Source organism: Agelaius phoeniceus, chromosome 4 (genome assembly GCF_051311805.1).
Source record: "Agelaius phoeniceus isolate bAgePho1 chromosome 4, bAgePho1.hap1, whole genome shotgun sequence".
NCBI lineage: Eukaryota > Metazoa > Chordata > Aves > Passeriformes > Icteridae > Agelaius > Agelaius phoeniceus.
The window spans coordinates 21570119-21596151 of NC_135268.1; the positions used below are offsets into that span (position 1 = coordinate 21570119).

The following is a 26033-nucleotide window of genomic DNA, read 5'->3' on the forward strand; positions in this document are numbered from 1 at the left end:
CAATTCCAGGTTTAGGGCTTTATTAAGCAAGAAACCAGTGAAATTCGCCGCTCTCAGTTGCTTTTCTGTAACCTTATCCAAGAGGGACTTCATTCACCAGGATGTGCCCTACACTCACCTTTTCCAGGTAAGATAAGAAGGTGGTTGTGCCAGCAGTATTCTTTACCCTTTTCTCCTAATATATTTTTTTACTAACAAGAAACAATGCTTGAATCTTTTTACTGCATCATTTCAGTCAAGCTTCATCATCTATAATATGAACAGTTCCTCAACTGGAGCAACAATTAGCACCTGTTGCTTTAATTTCAAACAGAGGACATAGTGCGTTCATTCAAAAATAACATCTTACCAGTTATTCCTAAATGGAGCAGAACTGAAAATAAAAGTATTCAGCCAAATATTCATGCCAGTCTTGAAAGTGAATGAACCTTCTTCACAGGAGATGTTGCATTATGATGGCTGATTCTGTACCAATTAACATCATGTTACTGTTTCCTCAGTCTAACATTGTCTTTTTTTGATCCTAACTGTCGTCCTTAAGTGTCCTCTCTTGCCCTTTTGGTCAGGCTGCCTGGAATTTCTTTGTGTGTATAATTGCATAGTTCATAATGTATTTGTTGGAATTATCTTGTAAAAGCAATTAAGTAGCTAATGAATAATTTAAAGAAACAACAGAAGCAAGCATGTGCATATATTATCCTTTTGAACTTCACCTTCCTTGTTGAATTTCACCTATTACGATTCTTCCTTCTTTCCTTGAACAAAAATCCTTTTTGTAACCATTGATAAGCATAGAAATGCCTTCTCCTTGCTTCTCTCTTTCATCACTCTCTTTATTATGATAATATTTTCAGTCTTTGTCAGATACTGCTCTTTGGAAGAAGATAGAGATAACATTTTTCATTGTGATTTTTTGGCACAGAGATCTGTAACTCACTTAAAGAAATATATATATGGATAATGGAGAGGTTGTGAAAAATTGTCTAAGTTAATGAAAGAATAGTGGAGTTAAAAAGATGGTTCCAGGATTCCAATGAGAAGGAAATAAGGTTCACTTTCTGTATAAAGAAGCTTTTTGCCTGTTCCTCCAAAGTCTGTGAAAGGATGCTTTAAAATACTCAAAGAGCTAGTTTATTTCTCTATCTGTTGCATCACAGAGATGTTACTAGCAGCCAGCATTTCAGTGCAATACTGAACCCAGGCCTTTGGCTTTTGGGATGGCGTTTTAAGAGTTGGGTTTTTAACTTTCCTATGAAATAATCCGTAACTTCCAATCCCTTTTTTTTGCTTTATTTTCTATAACTTTACAAAGTAGTATGAACCAATAAAAATTACTCAGTTTGCTATTTTGCTCACCTAGCATTGGAATGATCTGGAAAAAAAAACATGACTGACTATTCAGGCTTCAAGGATACACAATCAATACTTGGTATGCATAGGCAAGAACTTAATGCTACTTTAATTAAAGTCTTAACAGTCTGATGAAAGATTTTTTTTTAATTATTATTGCAGTAGAGAGTGATACAGCGCATCTCGTTCAAACAATCCAAAATTAAAAATACATAATATTCCTAGTACCTGTCTCTTTCTTTGATGTATTTTATTCCTCACTCTTGCACAGCCTTTTGTGATCTCGGATCACAAAAGGTCAGTGGCTCCTGGTCAGTTGTGGGAGCATTGCAGTAAATCTACTATTACAACTGCTTGTTTGAGTCTGATAGTAACATTCATTTCTTTCTCCTCACTCTGGAATCCAGTTGAGGTCTGTCCTGCATGTTTGTTACCATGTTGTACACCTTGCTCTTACCATTGATTTCAAGTGCATGTGACATCTCTGTTACCCTTACAAATGGTTTTACCACACTGCAAAGATTTCTTTCCTTTAATGGTGAGTAACTTCATAGCCATGGAGACTCTGGTGTTATGCAATGCCTGTAATTAGTTGGACTTCTTGTTATTGGCAGATCATGCACAGAGTAAGTGCTTGCTACTGGTATCTCTAAGATAGAAACTTCTAGCTGATAAAACCACCCCTGCTCTCCTCCCACCACCAAAACCTTGCCAGGTAAACCCTATAAAAGGTGTTACACCACACAGCTATCAAAAACTGAACAACTTGTGCAAAATGGGTGATAGTGACCTGGTCATTTGGTAACTGCCCTTTGGAGCTTAAGTAAGTTATCCTGTAAATAGTCAAAAATAAAGTATTCTGTAAATATCTGAGTAAGCCAGGCAAAAACAAATTATGCTCTTGTCATAGCTTGATCCAAGGCTGTGTCTTGTTCCAAGCAATGGTAACACGGTGTTAACAGAGACAGAGCACTAAAACACTATTGACAAAATACTTTGTCCTCATTCTGAGCATTGGCATTTAACAGATGCAGAGGTTTGTTACTTTAACCAGCACACAGTGTTTGTCTCCATTTGATGCTTTTCAAGTGGTACCAGCTAACCTGAGTTTGCTTTCTGTGCTTTCCTCCAGGGATTTCTGAATGTGCGAGTGCAAGGCTGTTTTCTACAGCACAGGAGAGGGGAAAAGTAGAAGCTGAGTGAATGGACTTAAAAGTAACAAAAGGTGCAAAAATGTTACACCTAGAGCAAATATTCTGTGATAAATATTGAAAGGCTGAGAAGGAACAAGAGTGATTTTAACAGTCATGAGCAGTCAAAGGCAGACAAGTCTCAGAAAACCTGGGGTACTGTAGAGAGGCAGAAAGGTTACATCCTGCTTGAATTGAAGGCAGATATTTTTATCAGGTAGTGGTTTTGGGGTTTTTTTGTGTGTTTTAATCTTCTGAAATTATTTCAATCTGAAAACAGATTATTTTGAATATTGGCATAGGAATTATTCTGTTGTAACTCAGCATGCATTTGGGGCAATTAAGAATTCCCGTAGCTTATCATGTTTATGGAAGGCATTTTAAATAATTTGTAGCGTGATTATTAAGACTTTTTGTGGTCATAGGTACTGTGTGCATGGTGAAACAGCTGGACATTTCATTGGTTTTGAGTAGATAGGAGATCTACTCAGTGGCTTATCTGCTGAAATTGAGTTTACCCAGTTTTAATCAGTGGTTTTAGGTATATTGATACTATTTGGTCACTTCCCTAGTTTAAACTGCTCAGTATGCTCTAGAATTTTAGGTAAGTGGTAAAACTTAGGGGGATAAAGCCAGTATATAATACTAAAGAAACAGAAAGTACCATTTCTACTGTTTACCTGTTGCTATTTCTTCCTCAATAGAAGTGCAGTGAGAACTGTATCCAGGCCGTGTACTTGGCCTCCATTTCAAAACAGTGCTCTTTTAGTATTCATTTATTCATTTTCCGTAATGGAAACTTCTACTTCTTAAGAGTCAACAGAATATTAACATTAATGATAAAACAGCAAGAAGGAGCATGAAGGGAAAGGATTATAAATGAGATTTGGGAAGTAGTACTGTTTCTTTTGTATTGTACAAAAAGGCATTAAAATGAAACTAGAATCTACTGGATACCAGCAATAAAAGGGAAAAAAGTTCTGTTTGGTTGCTAGAAAATGCATTACAAAAAAAACCTTGTGAAGATATATTTTTGTGTGTGCACCTATTAAATCATGCTGGAGTTGAAAGTGCTTGAATTAGATACCATATTACAACTTTATATTCAGAACCAGCTTCATTACTTTCAGGGAGAATTTAATTTGTCTAAAGACACCAAGGAAAAGCTTGGTGGTGCTGTTAATGATAAGTTTAATGATGAAATTAAGTGGTAGTTTTGTATTTGATACTATGTGTAATGGTGCATGCATGCTATCAAATATTTGGAGGCAAGTGCCAACACCTGCACTGACATATTACATTTTAAGCAAAGAATGGGGAAAGCACAACTGCATGAAACAGGTGATGGAGACAGTAAGATCTTCATGTCTCAAACACATAAAACACTTTTAAGTGCACAGATCAAAGACATGAGCTTCCCAATGTGCAAGTATTAAAAAAGCATATAACTTTGTGAAGATAACTTTGGGTACGTGTGTATGTCTATTATTTCATTTTCAGTCTGTGAAATGATTCAGGAGAAAAAATTAATGCAGAGTCAAATCTACTACAGGAGTCGTGTTATGAATAAATTCTGCCAAGAGAACCCCTGAGAAATTGCCAAATTTCAGATATTACAGAAACAAAGACAACATGGAAGAAGCAAAGTTTCACTGGTTAGAGGTAAAATTTGCAAATGGGCCAGTATGGAATATTAATCCTAATATTTCCGGGTGGGATGTGCCTGGCCTCGTCTGCCCCTTGCTGCTGGACCAAAGGCAGCAGCTGTGGTGTTTCACTTCAGAGATACCTTTGGCTGGCTGGGTGCTGCAGCTGGGCACTCAGAACAAATCCAGGCATAGTAGGAACTCATTTTACCTCTGGTGGAAAAGATTCAGGTGACGGTGAAGAGAGAAAGGAGAGCATTCTATCGTAGAGTTTTTTTATCCAGAGTTTTATTCCAGGATGAGAGACCTCTGAATCTTTTAACAGCTCCCAATAGAATCCCGACCGCATGGTCCCATCTCCTTTTAAGCCCGGGGACAGGGGGAGGGGAAGGGACAGGTGAGGGCCAACCAGGTGTGAGGAGGGGAAGGCTCAAGGGATACAGACACTTGGACAGGCCAATGAGCCCGGACCTGAGGGGCATCTTTTGAACTTCTGCCAACCTCACGACGCCCTTGCTGGAATGTTAAGATTGATGGACAGCTCTCAGCAGGAGGGCAAGGGGGAAAGGAGAGGTTGGCACCCTGAGGGGTTGGGATAGGTGAAACAGGAAATGGCATCACAGTGCAACAGGCCAGTTCAGTGATTCTGTCATGCTTCAATGAACTCAGCTTTTGAGATCCTGTATGTTTTGCCAGCTTCCAGATAGCCCAGAAACCACTCAAGTAATTGAACAGAAATTTAGCATGAACAAAAATCGTGAGACTAATGAAGAACAGTTAGCTTTTCAGACTTTTTCATGCAACTGCTCATACTCCCACCATCACAAGTTTCTTTGAAGGCTTGTGGAACTGTCCTCTGATACTGGTTCATATGTATCTGTCTATACATATGTACATACACACACATGCACACATAGGTATAGCAAAATAAATCCTGGAATTTTTCAACATTCTGATACCTGGACAGAAGTGAGCCCTTTTTTTTTCTGTGTCAGGAGCTTGCTGGATTGCAAATCTAAATATAAAATGAGCTGAAGCCATAGGTAATGTTACGTATGGAACTCTGGAAATGATGAGAGCATTTCAGTGAACTCAAGGCAGGGCTAAGAGGTTATGTCATTTGTGCTTTCCTGATTTTACCTGGGATCTGGGACTGAGTGTCTTACTGTGCTTCAGGAGATACTCCAGTGTGGGCTGTCCATGGGCTACAGTTCCTTCAGGGCATGTCCATCTGCTCCAGTCCAGTTCTCTCCAGAGGCCACAGTGTGTATAACTTCTTCAGTCCCTGGAACACTCTCTCTTCCTTCTTCACTGATTTGGAGGTTCACAGTGCTTTTCCCTCACCTTTTTACCTTCACTTCTCTGAATCCTGGTGTTTTTTCATGCTCTTCAGTATGTGTTCAGTGAGGTGACACCAGCTTTAGTGATGCTCACTGTGCTCTGTGTGGGTTCGTTGTGGAGCTGCCTGAAGCATCTTTGTGCAGGGAGTTAGAGATCTGGTAACATGTGAGAGATGAGTATTATAGAGTGGCTGATTAGAGGTGTGAGTTTACGTTCATAACAAATTCAGGAACAAATGGAACTGCATAACTTGTGTTCCAAAATACCTGGACCCACTGAGACTGGTGGTGTTGGTGATGACTGCTGTGCATAATTCCATTGACTTCCATTGGTACTCCAGGCCAAGGGACCTCTTTATTTCCCTGCAGGAGCTGGGCACTGCATCACTTTAGGAGGAAGTGAAGAAATTAGTTCGTTTATTCCATTCCTAAAGACCAGGTTTTCCTGTTTTCCTTTCTCCTGTTTCCATGTCTGCAAATTTCTCTTGCTGTTGGAAATATTTGCAAACCCTGTTAGTGGTGGGGCTTTTGTTCTGGCTCATTATTTTCCCCTGCTGTTGCTCCTTTGCTCATTTCCTTTTATCTTGCTGTATTGTTTTTATTCTCTCTCCACATTACAGTCCCATTTGGCTCATCCTCTCCTTTCTTTTCTATAAAACATGATTTTTATCACCCATAAAGCATGCTTCTAAAACTTCAACAATACTAAAAACCGGAAAGTCACACTTTTTCTTGTAAATGCTGTTTTGCCTCAGTCTTTTTCTTATTTTTAGGCAGAAGGAAAGAGAAGAAGACATTTAAAGCAAAATTACCCATACAGGATAATTCTCGGGGACCAGGAAGTGATTCCTTTTCTGTAGTTCTTAATGCTAGTAGCTATGTTCAAAATCTATGAAAAGAAAAGAATGCCATTTTCAATTCTTGACAGAATTTTATTTATCTTTTTAAGCGGCTAGAAAATTATATTGGTTTATTCTATCTTGTACCGAAAAAGAAATTCCTGTAAAATTTGTTTATCCGCCATTTGGTTTTCTTGAACTATTTGTAACATACTCTGAAAGGAATATCAAGGGAGTTGTACTGTGTGCTGCCAGTTTGGATTACATAGAGAACAACCATTTTTAGCTGACCATGCAGATGTACAAATTAATTTAAATGCTTTTAGATTCTTTTTGGGATCTACAGAAAACTTTTTAGACTCCCAAAAGGCTTATTTTACATTAGTACCCATAATGTACAGGATTTTCAGCAGGTCATGCCACTATTCTGGCTAAACACAGAATGATTTCTTCATGTTGGTCATGTTGGTCACATGTTTGTGGAAGGTTCTAGAACAGCAAATTAGAGGATACAAACAGGAAAATAATGTGAGATATTCCCTGCCCATATTGCTGGCCTTGACTTCAAAAAAGATCTCACAATTCTTGTTGCACAACCAGAAGATTGCTTCAATTCTTGAAGCTCTTTAAAAGTCTGGATGAGTTACTTAATGTCATAGTGTAAAGATAGGCAAATTTAATATCTTTACAGCATTGGGCAGCTTTTCTTCTGAAGACTCTCATTTCTATCCTGCACTGTTCCAGCTGTCGCTCTTCTTGCCCTTTGGTTGTAAATAGTGAATCTAGTATGCTCCTTTACTTCTGATAACATTAATTAATCTGTGATTAGTACAAGTATTTCTACATAAGAATTAAAAAACATGCTCAAAGACTTTGGGCCATGTGTTCATAAAATATTCATCTTGTTCTTGTATTAATTTGAGCAGATTATTGCAAGACCAAATAAAAATCTCATTAAATCCACCTGGCAAATCATACCACTCAAGATTTTGCATGGCAAAATTTCACCTCCTTTTCATAGGAGCCCTTTTAAAGGCCAAGCTATAGAACTGTTCCTGTTGTCTAGGTCATTCTTGCCCGGGGGAAACCTGCTGCTGCTTCAGACTTCCTTAGCCATCAAACTGAGAAAGCTACAGAAATATTTAGTGTACAGCTCAATACCTGTAGCCAGAGGAAGTTGTGTTTGGATTGAATGACAAAGAAACATGAGCAGCGTGACTCAACTTCCTTGTTCAATTTGGGATGCCAGAACATTATATTGAACTATCCTGAGGCTTTAGGGTAAGTCTTTCAAAATGTCTTCTGCACATTTTCTTAGTTATTCGGGGTTTCTTTTGCATGTAGTAAGCTTTTTTTTTTTCTTCTTTTTGATAAAACTCATTAAATATAATGCCAGCAGTAATGTGAATTATTCTCTAACCCTTATTTGCATACATTTGTTCCACTCTGTGTGTGTGTAAGAGCTGATGTTGATATTTCAAATAAATAGCAGGGAAACCTCCCACAGTGGGAGACATTTTTTTCCCTTCTTACACCTCTCCTGACTGAAGACTGAAGTCCAGGTCAGTTCTCACAGGTTAACAAATGCATTATTTCTGAAAAAGGTCTGCTGCCTACAGGAAATTATTTTCTTTTTGGAGGTGCAAGTGTGGGAGGCACTGGGGAGGGAATCAGGGATGAAAACTCTACAGTATATTCCATAGAGAGTTCAATTTTTAATTTTTTTTTCTATCTTTCTCTGAAATGTTATCTGGAAATTTCCAGTGCTTTCACTTCCTAGTCTTTTAAGCTTGCCTCCTTGACCCATTACAATTCTCTAATTCCCTAGTCTCTGTTCCTCCCTGTATTTCTCCTTTTCCTTTGAGACTTTTTCTTTGTCAGCACTTTGGTTTCCATGCTACTCCTGTGCTCATTTGTGAACAGTCATCTTCCCCATCTGCAGTTCTCATTCTTGCTCGGCATCTTTCCTTGAAATATGTCTTTTTTATTTTCTTTGGAGTCATATTGATAGTGCAGAACCTATAACTTAAAGTCTTGAAATGCAAGTTTATGTGGAGGTACCAATGAAGCCAAGAGGGAAAATTTTTGACTGTAGAATAAAATTTCCAATTGGGAAAAGTTACTGCATAATTTTTACTAACACTTTTTTGCCTTACTCAGCATGTCTGGCAGTTATTGCAAAATAGGTTGTATGCCCAGGTTAAGAAAATAAGTTATATCAAAGATTGCCACAAAATCCTTTTTTTTTTTTTTTTTTTTTTTTTCCCCTGGAATTCTCTAAGCTCTTGGTAAGTGTTGAGATACTGTATCTGGTTTGGATTTCCTGAGTACATATTGAATTAGCACATCACTATTACTCAGGCAAGTCAACTTTGGCTGGTGCACAGGCACTCCAGAAATAATAATGAGGATATTTAAGTATTCTGACGCTTTCTCCTACTGCTGGCTGTCATTTTCACCTGCTTTGTCTTTAAAAGCCATTATCTGAAAACAGTCAACATCTGTGGGCAAGTTTCAGCTGTAGCTGACAACTGGAGGACCTCCATGATGGACTCTGCACTTTCATCATAGTCTTTACTACAGATGTTTCTGTGTCTAAATCAGCATTGCTTTGGTCCTTGCACTACAGGGAAAAAGCTCTAATTCTATGACGGCTCTGCAGTTATTGAAACCAGTTAGGCTTGGTTTTGATAACTGCTGAGCTGTCATCGAATTGCAGTGACCTCTGGAAGTGCAGGAGCTTTTACTGCTTCCTTGCCTGCTAATTTCTATTATTTTGCTTAACTTGAGTCAGAATTAAAATAAGCAAGTAAACCCACATGTAGGGTTTCTTTTAAAAGGTTCCTTTAAAATTATTTTTGCTGAGCTCTGTGAGGATAAGGCAGTTTTTGGGAGAGAGAGTGTTTAATCCAGAGGGCAGTTTAGGTTCTCATGCTTTAGATGCATGGATTGGTTAGAAAAATGCCACAAGGGTGCCAGAATGTGTCTCTAGCTTGCTTTGTTTAATCACCAATTAGATAATTGCTGTTTTTCCATGTAAAAAATGGCACCCAGGCACTAGACATAACATAATACACAAAAGCTGCCTCCTCGTTGTAACTGCTTTGAATTCAATGCAACCTTTCCACAGTAGTTGATCAAATGATACATGATTATAAGAAGCAGTGTGCTGGTGTTGACACCCTCTTAATTTCAATTTACTAAGGTAGGAATTGGCCAGTAGCAACTCTGGATTTTACAGGTTGATGAATAGCCATGCTTGAAAACGGTTCTGTTTTTGTTGTCTAAATTATTTATGAGGCCTGAGGTTAGGCAAAGTTGGCAAACCAATTTATGATTGTACATGATTATACTGCCTACACAAGGACTACAATTTCATCTCTAGCCCTAAATGGAAATGAAATCCAAATCACAGCATAAAGTGTCAAAGTATCTCTTCATCTATATAAAGTAAGGTATCCAAAGGGCTTTTTTTCTTGGGTCTCTTCTAGTAACTTATTTTAAGATGGGTAAAGTTGCTTGCTGCAACAAATTAACTTTGATAACTCAACATCTTCCCATAGTTTTCTTGTTTCAGAAGAACAATTTGTTTTAGCAGTGTAATACACCACTGGGCTCTAAGATAGCTTTAAATTATATTTAAGATCCAGGGCCTTCTTTTAGCAAAATATAAACGTCCATCTTTAACAGTATCTTTGTCAGTGAACTAGGTCAGATCACCACACAGATCCTTACCTGGAACTTAAAAGGAGATGTTTTTATATACTGCATTTTGTTGCACGTTGGCCCAAGTACAAAACTATTTTAAGTACCAACTGTAGTCAGCATCCTCCAAAAGTCTTAATGTTGATTGTGGATTTGTATCAAGATAGCTGTTGAAATGTTAAATCTCTTTGTAATGTAAGGGACCCAGGCACAACTTTTTATAAAAATATGAGGAGCTGGTAGGTTTGCAGAGGAAATAATAATTATTTGTAAGTCTGGAGGATGGGATTTGGTGTTGCCTTTTTTTTTTTCCTTAATAGAGCACTTTTTCATTAGTGCAACTCTTTTTGTCCATCATTGTGTTCTCAGTTGAGGTTTTCCAGAGTGAACCTTTTGTAAAGGTTCTAAAGATGAATGTGCTAAAATCTTCATCTTGTACTGATGAGTATTAATTGTTGTGTCACTTTGTATGAACACTTGTAACTCTCATGTTCTAGACATAGGGACTTTTCACTGTATTTGCCTGAAAAAAGGTTCACCATTGCTGGAATAGAAATCTGCTTTGCCTCTTTGCCTTTAAAAGGCTGCTGTGAAGGGGGTCAGAGATGGGAATAATCCTTTTTTTGTTTCTTTTCTTGTAATGGGATCTAAAATTGAATATGCTGTTCATTTATTTGTGTGAACATAAATAGAATAGTATGACTTTTTTTGTACAATTCCTGTGAATGCATATGCCAGGATGGAAGTAAAAGCTATTTCCAGATTTTAAGAAATGGGGGACAGAAATTGCTTGTTGCTTCCTTTGTTTAGCTCTCCAAATTAAAAAATTATTTAAAATTTTTGCCTTGCTCTGGCTTTGTTTGGTTTTGTGCCTTATTGGAGGTTCTGCTCAGGCCTCATTTTGTGATGAAACCATGCCTTACGTGGAGGGACAGACACAGTGTGTGGGTATTCAGCTCTGTCACTTCTGAGGCAGAGGGAAGTGAATATTCTATCACCTTTTCTCAGCTGTCACACTGAACCCTGGGATCCTGGTCTGTGCAAAATGAGGGCACTCTGCCAGGGAATTCTGTCCATCATAAGCCACGTGCATGGCACTGCCTTTTGTGGGGCCATGGTCACATGCCTTTTGTGTATTTTTGCTATGGAAGTTTCTGAACTGATACTGAAGTATGTAGTTCTCCTTGTTGAAAACTATTTTTTTTTTTAGAAAAGTGGTGCTGACTTGGCTTAGTCTGTTACTTGAGCAAGTGTGATTCATGGTTAATCTTCACTTGCATATGCTTATTGCAAACACTAATTAATCCTTTTTGCAAAGACAAATTATTATTAATGCATATCCTTAAAATTTACACCTAATTAGTCAGAATATAATCTTTACATTTGTATAAATAGAAGTTAACATTTTGAACATTGTAGATAATAAGCAATTTTCTGAACTTACATTTGCATCTGCTAATTAATGGCTGCTTCATTGTATTTACATTTGCCAACAGTTTTTTTCTAATTACTCAACTTAGTGCTCTGTGAACAGGGGAGAATAACATAAACATTTCACATCTGATTTTAAATTCAGCTTCATCTTTTATGGAATTAAAATAGTGGCTATACTGCTATAGATTTAATTGAATTTGCCTATTCTTACAAAGGATGGAAATTCTGAACTTTTATCCTTTTACTGTATTGATGAATTTTATTCTTGGAAAGGTAGACCCTTACATAATAATAAGCTTGATCACAGCATGCTAAAAATGCCTGGGTCTGCATGCAATATAACAAATTTCTTGTGATAATAAATTTCTTAGTAATAATAAATATCTTAGAATTTTTCTTTATATGTACACTTTTTGTCCATTCTTAAATACGAGATTTTGAGATCTGGACAGTCTAAAATTCTGAAGGAAAAGAAAATTTCTCAGAGGCCTTAATTTTTGGTTCTGTTTCCAGAGGCAGATTAAAAAGTTAATATGGACATTGTGATGAAATGGGTAATTTGTAAAATGTGGTAGTTAAAGCAAAGTACTAATTTTCTACTATGATATGCTAAAATAAATGCTAGCAGATCTTATTTTTGCAGCTGGTTCCTTTACACAGTACTAAAGTAAAACCCATAGCTGAAACCCAGTCATTATCTTGTATTTAAATCTATTCACTGCTTTCAAAGAATTTAAACTTTTTGTGGTTCCCTACCATGAGTCAAAAAAATGTTGTTTATAAACATTTACTATCAATAAGTAAAAATACACTTCAACCATCTTATAAAATCATAGCTATTAACAGTAATTGGTGATTGTATGCTGATTAGTGAAATATTTGTTGTTTTGGTTATTGGATATGCCAGCTACAGTATAAATAAAGAAACTGGAAATTACTGGTAAAGACTTTAAATACATTTGATCTCAGACATTTTATTATTTTAGTTATTATATTTTCTACACTACTAGTGTGTGTTTCTAATTTAAATAAATGATTCTAGGGCAGGTCTTGACATTGCTGCCAGTTTTAACACTGTGCTTCATAATGTGAGATGTAATGCAGGTCAGAGATGTAGCCTGTTGTTTACCTCTGGTCACATAATTCAGTGGTGTGGTAGTGGGGAAATTACCTGCATTCAATATGTGGAAGGCTGCAGTACAGACTGGTGAAAAATTACATTTATAAAAACTCCCTGAAATAACTCAGTAAGCCTAAGTTAGAGGTTATTCAAATAAGCAAGAGATAGCTTTGGTTAGACTATCCAGTGTCATTTCTCCTTGGACCATTTTTCTGTCTGTCAGTCAGTCCATGAATTTCACCTTTTGGGTTTGTAATTACACCTGGTAATATTTTAAAAACTGCCAACTTTATTATCTTTTTTTTTTCTTCAGGTTATAGTGTGTCTTACTCATTCTTCTGAGTCAAAAATGGACGTCAGTTTTAAGGAACAGTTCTGTGGTTTTTTTCATGCATGTTGGAACTCTTTACATGCATATGCTTTTGGTTTGTTTATTAATTGCTCAAAACAAGACTCCAGGGAAAGCTTCTGACATGCTTCCATTGCAAGGGGGACTCATGACTTGTCAAACAGGGCAGAAAATAAATTGAGCTGAGAACAACAAAAGCTCTTTTACTACCTGAGACTTACTGGTGTTTGAAGGTCTGATTTCTTAGAAGTGCTTGATCCATCTTTGACTACTGAGATACAACCACACTTGTTAATGCAAATTTTTTTTTTTTAAATTGTGATTTATTACTTGGGGTTTTTTTGGGCCAGAAAAAGACAAAGATTATGTATTTAACAATGAAGCATTATTAGGATCAAAGTAGGAAGACAAGGTCCTCTCAAAGGTTTTAATCAAATGATTTAATTTACATCAGAAAACCTGAACCAAATCCTCTTTATGCAAGTTTTCATTGCTAGTTGCATCTATTTACCCTTCCACAGCCTGTTGCTTCCCTTCTTTTAAGTTCTGAAATCAAGCTCTTTGCTCTTAACCTTCTATTAATTCTCCAGGTCTAGAAAAAGCAGTTTAATTCATATTCACATGTTGTGACACTGCTGTGTCACTGACCTTTCAGCAGTTTTCTGTACATTTGCCTACCTCACCTTATGTGTGTAATTTCATCAAAGTTTTACCTTTAAAAGAGACAGATCTTATTCACAAGTACAGATCTGATCTTTGAGCTCTGACAGTTGTTACTCTAAAATTTGTCTACATTTGTCTGTTTAAAGATTTTTGGACAAAAGTCTTCAAAATCAAAACACGCTGTAATATAAATAGAACAACTTTCCCTTCACTGGGATTCAGTTTAGATAATTTACAGTTATTCAATAGGTCCCTGTTTCACAATTATTTTTAAACCTTAAACTGCATCATTTATGTGTTGTTGTTCTTCAAATAATGTCGCTATTGAACTTCAAGAGCTGTCCACAAGTTGTGATCCAACAGTAATTTATGTAATAATGTTTGCCAGGGACTTGCAAGAGCTGCAGGTAATCACTGCTAAGGCAATTTGAGTCTCCACATGTGTCCTCATTTAGGTATTCACTTATGCTGTCATAATTACTTAAATGTCACGTTTAAACATTTCATCTTTTTAAATGCCTTAAGAGAGCCGAGTGATTACAGTGGCAGCACCAGTTACCTGCAGGGAGGGAGTGCTACGTTTTGTATGTATGTATATACACAAAAGTGCATCAGAAATTTAGCCCCAAGACACCCAAAATAATCCTTTTTGTCAGCTGGGGGCTGCTAAAGTTTCCTGAGATTGCTGCTGTGTTTTGGGGCTGCATTTCAAGACTGGAAATTACTAATTAGTGAAAGTCCAAAGGAACTAGAAGGAGATAAGCAAAAGTCAAGAAACCATCTCTTGTTCAGAGAATCTGCTGAAATCTGAATAGCTTAAGGAAAACCATACTGGAGACTGACATGGATCTCCTAAGCTTAGAGTTTCTGCAAAAACTGTTTGTGTATCAGTTCTTTTGCAGCTTAATGTTGTATATAAACACTAGTGAAGTTGGGACAGTTAAAACTAGGTGAGAAAGAGGAAAATGTTGATAATTCTTTGTTAATAGGAACCTGAGAAGCAAAAAGTACTTACTAGCAATAACAGCCTTCAGTGATAGAGATTTCAGGTTACCTGAGAAGGATCACTCTGGGGTTCAGATCCATCGCAGAGTGGACATCTGACTTCCTGCTGCCCCTTTCAGTCATGCTGAGCTGCTCACTCATCTTATGAATTTACATCTTCACTTCAAAAAGTGAACAGTTTTCTACTGGCTGCCTCAGTTTGAGAGCTATTTAAAGCCAGGTCTGGCAGTTTAAAGTGCAGCATCATGAAATTGGGAAGTGTAGGTGGTTATGGGGAAGACTAAAACCTCCTTGAAGATGTGATTCACTACAGCTAAAACTGTCATTGACAGTTTGCCACTGAATTTGCACTGTCTTTCCCCAAATAACCTGGAGAGCCAATCCAGCATGGCATTCACTTCTCTGTCTGGTTTTGGTGCCACTGCCTGAGGTCCTGCCCAGGCTCCCTGGGGTATGAGGCCAGCCAGTGCTTTTAAGAAAGCAGCAGCAGGAGACCCAACAATACTATTGCTGCAGCCAGCTGCTGTAGCACTTAAGGTTTCCCTGAAAGCAGAGGGCCTGGCATGGCTTTTCCCTTTCTCCTCCTAGTGGACAGTGATTTTCAGGTGTTTGGGTGGTCCCTTTTCTTGGAGAAAAGGGACCACCATGACAATAACCTGTGATGCAATTGCTGCTGGACTGCGGGACTCAAAGTGGAGTCCAAACTTTGGATTCTTGTGCCCTGGCAGAGTGATATCCCACTGGTGTAAAGAATTGATCTAAAAGTTAACATGATACTCCGTTGATCTGACAGGTTTTTCAGTGTGGGATCAGAGCAGTCATGGCTCTGGCTTGAGAATTCACAGGGATAGGTGTAAATCAGTGTAAAGTTTAAATGGGGTAGAAATAGCTAGCATTGGTATGGGCATGCTCAGGCTTGTGCCTGGGGTATAGATTCTTGCCAGTCTTCATAAATGTTTTAAATCCTGAGTAATCAATCTTAAACTGCCACATAATGCAGTAAGTTGATGGACTTGCTTTTTTGAATAAATGGAAGTGAATATACTAATTTTGTTAACTGTGTTCTCAATTGGGTCATTAAAAGTAGTTCAGTTACCATATGCACCATAGTGCTGAAACCCTGAAGCTATTGAAAGGAAAGCCTGAAAAATGTAGTTTTATGTTTGCTAGGAAAACTCAATGCTATTAATGTAAGGCTGGTGAGAGATAAATATCTGTTCATCAATATTTCATCTAGACAAATTTATCATAATGTTTTCAGAAGCACCCATCCTTAAATATATTCCCCAAACCCAGCTGAAGTGTCTTTGTGCTCTATCCTTAATCTAGCATCCTGCAACCCCTGGAGTATAGGAGTGAGAAGATGTTTACATAGTATATTAGCTCCAAATGTTGATTTCTTTATTTTTTTGACAGCTGTTCAGTCAACTGTTACTAGATCTTCTGGGACAAGAGGAATATTTTTCTTCTAGGCTGGAGGAAGGAAGAGAAGCAGTCACTGATAATGTAGTTCTGCACTACTTCTGGCATTGCAACAGCAAGGTGCTAACTGGAGTGGCTCCAGCTTTCTGTGTAGTGTTGGATTTGGTCATCATGGAGCCACTGTGCAAGTCAGGGGGCATGGTCACAGGGCTCCATCTGCATCAGCTCATCCTGCTGGTGCAGATGGATCTCTAAAGATGGGCATCCTGATCTTTGGAGTTGGCATAAATGAGTGGAGGCATGTGATTGACTTCCCTTTCAGTGCAGCCTGCCCCTGCAGCAGCAGGTTGGTTGTGGCAAAATGCACCACCTTGTAGTTGTGAGAGGGAAAAGCAAGAGTGAGACAAGCTGGCACTTGGCTGCCTGTGGGCTGTGGGTGTCAGTGGAAGTACACACAGGTGCTTCTTGCTGGTGTCATCTTGTATGGGCAGCTGCTGAGGTATGGGATGGTGACATGATGATTCTTTCTGAGAAATGGAAACATATATATATATGGCACTGAAAAGTGGTGCTTAAAAAACTCAACGTTTACACACCACCAGGAAAAGAAAAAAAATGCAAACAAACATACACAGTATTATTTAAAAAAGATAAAGTATCAAAATGAGGGATTCTGATATTCTTAGGATGCTACCATAGAAGTTGAGAGCATCTCTTCATCTTAAAATGATACACAAGTGTAAATTAGTTTGTCCAAACAGAAATAGTTCGTGCCTGGGTTTTAGGTGCTGTGACTCAAGCATGCTGTACATGAAAATTTTACTTTATACACATTCACCACTTCAAACAGTTCACAGCATTAGAAAAAACTACAGTGTTTTTAGGCAGTCAGGTATTTGTTGAAGATCAAATGCCTTAATATCTTCTAGACCTCTGAAAGGTCTAAGGAGTGATGAGTTGATCATATATTATTGTAATTTTTGCTTTATCTTCATTGCTATTTTACATTGTATATATAACTGTAATGTTGCTCAGTGTTTTAAGGATTGTTCTGGAATTTCTGTTTTACCTTTCTGTACCTGCAGCTTTTTCTTTTTTCTTGGTTTTTTTTTTTCCTACAGCATGATTTAGCAGTGAGGGTCTCAAATTTAATTGTTAGAAAACCTGTTTCCTGACCTAATTCTTCCACTGAAGTCATGTGTGATCTCACCTTGGTAATTTTTCCTTTCTCTACCTTGGTTTCCTTATTTGCCATTTAATGAAGTGCTTTGAATTCTCTGAATGTTCAAAATTACTCTTTCTTATGAAAAGGTACCCTTTTTTTGGTTGTTATTTGCATAAAATATTTCTCTTCGCCTCGCTGCAATCCTACCAGTTTAGTAGAGGTAACAACTATGATGGCTTTCTGTCAGCATTTCAAAGTAGAAATGATTGTTCATGATGCAAAATTTATTCAGCTTGTTATTAGCAGTTAAAATGGGCAATTTTAAAACCCTTTCCTGTCTTTACCTAACTTGAAAAGTAGTGCAGTGAGATTTGTAGTGAATCATAAATTTTCAACAATCCAGGAATGGATGGATCAAGATTATGCTATTTTTTTCTTTGTTTGAACTGGAATACTTACCAGAGACTCACATACTTTAACCCAAGAAATTTGGATGGGTAACTTTTCTGCTGTTTATCTGTTTGTTTTTCAGGGCTATAATTTAGATACTTTGCAATCTAGTTTGTTATTTACTGCCTCAGAGGTAAAATACCTTTTAATAAATCTGGAGGATTTTAATGTGAAAATACATTCTTTGGTGCTGAGATTAATACTGATTTTTAAGACATAATTCATCTTTTATTACCAAAAAAATGACAGAAGATTTCTAAAAATAGAACTTAGTCTGGTGAAGATTATTGCCTATGTGGGTTTGGATGGCTAACTTTGAAACTTTTGATTACTAGGTAAGGTAACTAAACAAAACAAACAAAAAATCCCTGCAATTTGTCTCCTCTAAGTGCACGTGCAGAAATAACTTTTGCACACTTCCCCCAAAAACTCTCTTAGTATCTGTGCCACCTGTCCCTTGAATTAGCACAAATCACAGTCAAGGCACACATGAAGGATTCTCCAGTGGTGTGTGTGGTGTTATTTTATTGAAGGTGTATGGGAGCATGACATGGACCCTTGTTCTGCTTTACTGTGCCATGATGGGATTAATTTCTACTGTAATCAGTGCTCTTTTGATTAATGAATCACAAAATATGGGCCAGCTGGACAGCAACCTGTCCCACGAGCCTTGTGATGTTCCCAAATCCATCATTCTTGATGTGTCTCATTTTCCCTGTGGGCTGCCATAGCCTTCTATTCTGCAGCGAGCTTGAGCTTCTAAATTATCACACTTCAGATGAAAAAGTGAAATACAATTCAAAAATTCACAATTTTCTTGTAGCCAGTGAGTCCTACTGTCCTTTGTTATGGATGATCAGTCAATTGACTTGCAATTTTATATTCTGCTCTTCTGATGGGTTGGATGTAAGGATGTGCTATTTTCTTTTGGTAACATATCAGCAAAATAAACTGGCATGTTAATTAAATACTTTCTGATTGCAGATAGACATGTCTCTGGGTTACTTTGTAAGGACCTCTAACCAAGTTCTATTTTGCAGGCAATTCTGTGGTGCTATTTTGGGTTTCTTTTATTCCTCTTCAAGCTTAGAAGAAATTGTTTGGTCTCTCCAAACACAGCCAACTCAGATTGTGCCTTCTTTGGCTACTCTGTGAATACCATTACCTCAGTGAATTGTAAACCCTAATTTACATTTACCCATTGTAAACCCTGGTGCCTGCACTTATGTCCTACTGCCCACGTGCTTTCAGGAAGACATTACATAGATGACTGTAGAAGATTTGGTCCCAGAGAAAATATGCTCTATTATGACAAAGAAAGCTATTTATACTTGTGTATTTAAAAGATATTTTGTAGTTGTATGTGTCTTAATGTAACAGCCAGTTCAGTGAGAAGTGTACTGTTTGCTTGAAATATTATCCATCAAAGAGTTTCATTCAAGCAAGTAGTGACTCCAGAATTGACCTCTGCAACAGAATTGTTAGGGATGAATAAAATGTAAAGTGCTGTGGGAGGCAGCAATCTCCTATTTATCTTTCTTCACTTATCCTTATAGTTTTCTATTGCTTTTTCAAGGATCTCTGCTTTTCCAGTAGGATACAGATCCCATAGTGGAGAACATGAGCTGCTTTGTGATAGCCAGCCTGCAAGCTGCAAGCAAACCATTTGCTGGGGCAGCAATTTGTTTAAATTGTGGGAGGTGTGTGCTGAATGATATAAATTGACATGGGTATATCCAAAACCAGCTTGGGCTGTTCTGTGTGGCCTCTGTCTCTTTCCTCAGTAGTGGAAGATTGAGAAATAGTAATGTTTGTCTGTGGGGTGCCTGATCAAGTTGGAGATTTCATTTTTAAATGGATTATTAAAAAAAGTGTTTTCCTATGAAAAAAGCAGGTTTTGTTTTTTTTTTTTTTAAAAAAAGCATTGCAAGTATGTGTCTTTTAGAAATTTTATTCTGTTTTGAAAGTATATGAGAAAATATGCCAATAGGAGAACAAGCTTGAACTTCTGTACAGCTGTAAATGGTACATAAGTAATTTCTGTATCATCTTTACAGAAGTATTAATTTCTATAAAGTTACTTTTCTCATCTGATTTACAGTGTAACCAGGACTGGCTGAAAATATAGACATAAATGTAGTTTCTTGGTTAATTACTTGAAAGCGACAGGCTAAAATAGTAGCAGTAAAATGACAGTATAAAATTTATTTTGCAGAAAAATAGATATATTTCATGGGTATCTTCAAGTTTGTACATCTGAAAATGCACTCTGAATTTATGCCAGAATACTGCATCATTAATGTTTAATAGAGAAATAAATCAAGGTATCATCAGCATAACAATGCTATAATCTTTGGATCTGAGTAATGTGTCTCATGTGGGTGGGCATCAATGGCAAGGAAGATTAGATAAAATATGCAACTTTATGTAAGGCACTGTGGGGGATTGCTGAAGATCTGGATGCTATTCCTGAGTCACAGCATAGTAATGTTTATGTATAAAAACACTATAAAATCAGAGTTAGGCCATAAAAGAGACAGCAATATTAATATAAAATAAAAGGAAAGAAATCTTGACTTTGCTTTAAGACACATACAAAAAAAGGTACAATGAAAACCCCACTATAAACAGAAAACTTAGAATTATTTTCTGTGCTATGATAATTTGGTTACTTAGATCCAGTAGCTTGTATTCCATAAAGGACAAAACCAAACCCTTCACTGATTTCCCATGTGAAAAGACAGAAATTTTGATTCATGGTTGTTTATATTAGATCTGTAGATTGTATGGAGATTTATAGAGAGCCTGTCTATATATCAGAATGGTTCACTTTATCCTCAGAAAAAATGCCACTGCAGTTGTATCAGTAGCACAGCGTGAGCAGCAGCAGGGCTTTCATAAAGCTTCATTAGCTGCTGATAACAGACAAGATTTTGGTGAAGACAGAAATTTGAGGGCCAAACTATTGCTCTCCACTGTTTGTGTTTGACTATACCTTAGTATAGTCTCTCAACTTCTATGGTAGCATCCTATCTTATGTGTCTTAACATCCCCCCAGGGACTGATAATCAAAAGTCAGTCTGTCTGAATTTGTTAGAGGAGGGCAGCCAATGTTTTTCTAAACTTTTGTCCTTCAGGCAGCCTGTAAAATACAACCAAATTTTCTAGGGAAGCTTGTCAACATATTCCAAGCTATAAACAGTCTGCTAGAGAGTTTGAATCTACTTTTAAGTTTTTGGAATTGCTGTTGCAGATTTTGCAGTTTTTAACATTTAGGAGAGGAGTGGGTTAGCTGTTGGTTCTGTTTTCAATCTTAGATCTTTCAATGCGTTGTTAGTGCTATCGTGCATTTATATATAAATATAAGGCTAATGCCTTTTATATAAATTAAGTTTAGATTATCTCCCTTAGAGGTGCTAAGTAGCATGTTTTTATTCTCAATTTGGTAATTCTTATTAACATAGGCCCACTTTCTCTTTTCATCTGTCTAGCATTTAACAATCTTCCCACATATTGCATCATTTGCAGGTTTAATTAAGGGCTTCTTCATTTAATGACTATTAGTAGAAGTCTGGTGAAGCTTTAACACTCACCTAGCCACTAGGGGAGTAGGCTGTGTTCCATCTACACTTGGTGAAATTCTGTTACCATCAGTTTTACTTATTAGCTGGCACTGGTTGTGATTCATCTAGTGATACATTAAAGCCAAGCTAGTTCAATTTTGTTGTTAAACTTCCAGACATGATTTACCAGTCACATTGCATTGCTTTATTAAATGTAATAAAATGTCTCAGATCAAGGACACGAGTGGTTCCAGAGATTTTTGCGTTGGTTTAAGTGACTTGTGAAAATTAAACATTTTGCAAACATCAAGTTGGACAGAAAACAAATACAAAAATCTGGTTTTGTAGACAGAAGTCTTCCAACAAAGTCTAAGGTCCAGTGACCCTGATCATTGCCTTAGGAGTATTTGAAGTGCAAAATTTTCCAGGCTGTTTTTGTCTTAATACTGATAATCCAAGTATGTACCCAAGAAAATACAAGAAAATGGAGAATCTCACTGAAATGCCTATTTTCTTTCATAAATATTGCGCACAGGTGCAGCCTAAGCAGGTTTCCAGAATTTGTAGGACTTTTTTTCTCCTATGAGTAAAAGAAATCCAATTCAAACAAATAAGGACAGTTGATCCCGCGTCTATATTTTTTTCTTCTCTTTTTTTTAATAGCTGCAGCTTTCTAAATTTAAAACTGCAGTTTTTCTCTGTCTTGCAGATATGTCAAAGGCTTGCTTTTTCTCTAAGAAAATGATTATTCAGTTATGTATGTATGAACTCTTAGATAGGTTGAGGGGGTTAATGTATCCTCACTCATAATGCCCTTAAAATGCCCAGATAGGTAGGAGAGGTCTCTGAGAAACAGAGTCTGTAATTCAGTAACATATTTAATATATTTATAACCTGTTTTCATTTTGTAGAAACCTAATCTAGGCAGAAGTGCACACTCTCTGGAGTTTTGTTGAGTTGGAATGGAAGCACTAAACTAGCCATCCTCAGGCAGGAATGGAAATTTATAGCAGAGCTAGAAATGGAGCCATAATACTTTAGAATGTTATCTTGGCTCTTAAGAGATAACCATCATCCCTTCCATTTACTTTATTTATGGTTAACCAAGATGTACTATCCAAAGAAGAGAAAAGATGTACTTCTTAAATTTTTTTTTCTGTCGCTGTGTGTTTTTATCTTCCACTTTTATACTGTGAACTTCTCTCCCCAAAACATAGTTTGATTTTAAACTATCTAGCTTTGACTGTATCATACTTATATATCTGCGCCAGTAGTAGATTATTTGGGATTTGCTAGTGAGGACATTTCCTGAAGTATATATACTTTTCATACTGCACATATTCTCCTCAACGTATTGAAATGGTAGTAGTTGCTTAAACAAACACAGTAAAACCACTGTGTCCTTCTGACCTCACAGTCCATAACCCTAAAGCATTGCTAGCATGATAGCCTGGGATTACAGGGCTTCAGATTCTATAGCTGGCCTTAAAAAAACCTCAAGTTAGTTGTAAAAAGAAGACCAAGAAAAACCAGCAACAAATACACTGACTGGTCAAATTTTTTTTATTTTGCTTTGGTTCTATCCGACTCTGTAAGAATCTAAAATGTCGTAACTACTTCCTGAGTTAATACCTATCATAAAGTTCTAAAGGCTATTAAACAGATTTAAACTCTCCTATTTGAAGTGAGAAGCCATGTTTTTGCACACCATTAGCTGGAAGGTATGTGTAATAAAAAGAATAGTTTATTGGGCAATAATGATGAAAGTCAAAGATACTTAGTTTAGTTTCCTGGAGGAAGTGTTCAAGCATGTGTTTGGCTTGTACCTGGAGCTCAGCTCATGTGAACCTAACCTCAGATCAGCATCCCTTCCCTCTGTTCTTGATGTTCCCACAATTTCCTTGTCACACCTGTTCTATGGGTGGGTTTGTCACCACAATATATCCTAAACCCTCCTGCATAGGTGTAGGACTTAGTGCAATTCTTGACATCACCTTTGTGAACTCCTATGTATCCAGTGCTGCAGGGTTGCACTGCAGGCTTTTGGTGCAGTACATCCAAACAGTGCTCTCTTTTATAATAAAAATCCCTATAATTGCATTTTCACATGTGTCCTTTTAACCTACAGTGAAATGTGCTGGCAGTGATGCATCAAGCATAAGAACTGATGAAAGTAACATTCCTTCAGCACGGTTTTGGAAAGGGGTCTCTATTTCGTTGTGTTTTGTCCTATTTCACGAATACATTTCAAAGAAAACAGCAGAATAAAATACAAGCTAACCTCTAGAGAAGGATTTGAAATGAACAGAAAGGTTTTTTGTTTTGTTGGGAGGAAAAAAGTAGTGTTTATTCTTCTATTTGCATTTGAGCTACAAATTTTTAGCAACTACTAATAGTTTGTAAAAAATGTACCACGCACAGGCAAGGCTTATAAATATTATTTATTTATCTATTTATATTATTTGCACTGCAGAAACTGCATATTGGTATACAATAGTATAAAATCCTTTTTCTTTTTTTCATATTCCTCATGCATGTAATAGCTCTCTGATTATTTATATTTGCATAGCAAATGGACACAGAAAGCGCCAGTTCTGGTGAATGTAATGGAGATTGTATCCCAGAAGATTTGATATTTAAATTATCAACTTTGGAAAGATAAAAGTTTGATCTAGGAGGAATTAATTTAAAGTAGCCCTGCCAATCATTTAATCATCTTTAATACACATTTTAATGTGTTAGAAACAATTATTAGCTTAAACAATAGGAAGACCAAGATGCAGGCAATGGTAACTCGGGGCAAGTTTTCTTTACAGTTACTCTGGAACAGAAAAAATTGAAATGCAGTACTTTTTAAAGCAGGGAGACTTAATTACCTGAATAGTAGACCTTGGAATGAAAGGAATGATCAGATGATTAATATGTTTTGCAGGAGGAAAACCAGTAACAAAAACATTTTTTTTGCATGACTCAATTTAATTTGAAATTTATTGATGAGTGAGATTAACAGAGTTATTTATTCTTTCTATTTGGTTTCTGCAGCTTCTTTCCCCCCCGGTCAGAAAATGCTATCAGATAAACACTCCATCTAGTGCTCCTTTTTCCCCTCACTATACATACTGCAGTGTTGTTATAATTTAATGTGGTTGTTGGGTGGCAGGATGTTTATAAAATTTATGTTTGAGCCATAAACATGGAGAAATAATGTACAAGCAGTGACGATGGAGAAGGACTGAATTTTCCAATCCTGAGCAGAGGAGAGGTAATTAAAACCCTGAACAGGGGGAGAACTGAAGAGCAGGAGGTCACAAATAAATCTGTGGGACTCTGTTGTAGGCAGCAATGCGGTGCCAGCCTCTGACAGCCTCTGTTCCTATCTGCAGGGCAAGGACAAGGACAGAAGAGGATGAGGAACCATAAAACTGTCCTTCACTTGAAGGAGTGTGAAGGAGGTTTCTAATTTTTTTAAATTACGTTAGACTTTCCAAGATGAGATTTTTTTACCCTGTCATTCTTGTTCAGATTTGGTCTGTCTGTCCCCTAGTGCCATCTTGTTTCTTTTAAGAGTGTGTGTGGGTGTATATGTGCACATGTGTGTGCATCTAAAAATTCCCTGTATCACAAATTCTGTGTGTTTGTAAAGGACTGTGTCCCCCGAAGCTGAAAATTATGGTTTAGAAGATAAATTAGGCAGTAATTTCATTTCGGACCTGTTTCAAAATAAATTGGCACAGAATACTCGTGAGCTTAGCAAACATTATTTTTATTCTCCAAGATGTATTACAACATAGAAATAAAAATAAACCTCAGTCTCTAAAAGGGAGCGTTTCACAGGCTGGTGCTTGTCAGCCTTGTTCTGCTTGAAGACGGCAGCATAAACAGTTGCATAAACATCATTTTGCAGAACACACTGCACTTCGGCATCTTATTTATCCCCATCTGAGGGCTGGAGCCTAAAGTCTGTACACAATTGGTGTGATCCCATTAACTTAATGTTTTTATTAAATAGTGCTTTCGGAAAGTGATGGGTTCCGTGGCCTGTCATTGGATTGAGTTGACTGCTGACACGTCTAAGTAAAGGAAGGCTTGTAGCCCAGGTTCTACAGTCTAGGAAAGCACTGAAGTATTAGTTTTAGTGACTTGATGAATCCTTTCCTTGTCCTATTCTTAAACAAGGAAAGGTTGAATAAGTGTTTAACCTGGAAAAATTCATGCATTTATTTGATTTTTTGCATGTTCCATTCAAGTACAAGTTGTTTATTTTTTTCCAGTATTCTAAAGATATTTTGTCAGTTCTTATAGTTTATAGGCCTGGGGAAGGAAATCAGTTGTTAGAAGTATCTCCAAATTATGTCAAGGAAAACATAGAAGGGATTTCCAAAACTAAGGGTTAGATGAAAGGAAATTTGTGAATACATACAAACATTATTACAGATGTTTAAATAGTGGTAGAGATAACATAAATTACTTATCCTAGATCAATGACAGATGAAGAGAGCCCTTCATTTCTAATAAATTCTTATCTTTAGCCCACGGATCTTGTGACATTCTCTAATTCTCATCTTGTAATCAGAATAGTCACTCATAAGCATGTAATGAAAGCTTAATCATAGTTACAAACATTTCATTTAATCTGATCGAGAAATCAGGATTCTTTAGAAAAAGTAGATCTGTAATAAATTACTAATGAGGTTGGCACTGAATCAGATTACTACTTTGAGAACAAAATCCATACTGAGAGCTCTACAAAAAGAGCATGAAAAAGAAATATTTAGCTATGTTACTATAATTC

At 36.9% G+C, this 26033-nt stretch overlaps 1 protein-coding gene across 5 annotated transcripts in view; it reads left to right on the forward strand.

Annotated features, from left to right (window-relative positions):
• Positions 1–26033, forward strand: part of CCSER1 (coiled-coil serine rich protein 1) — a 613616-nt gene that overhangs the window by 388494 nt on the left and 199089 nt on the right. The window lies entirely within an intron of this gene.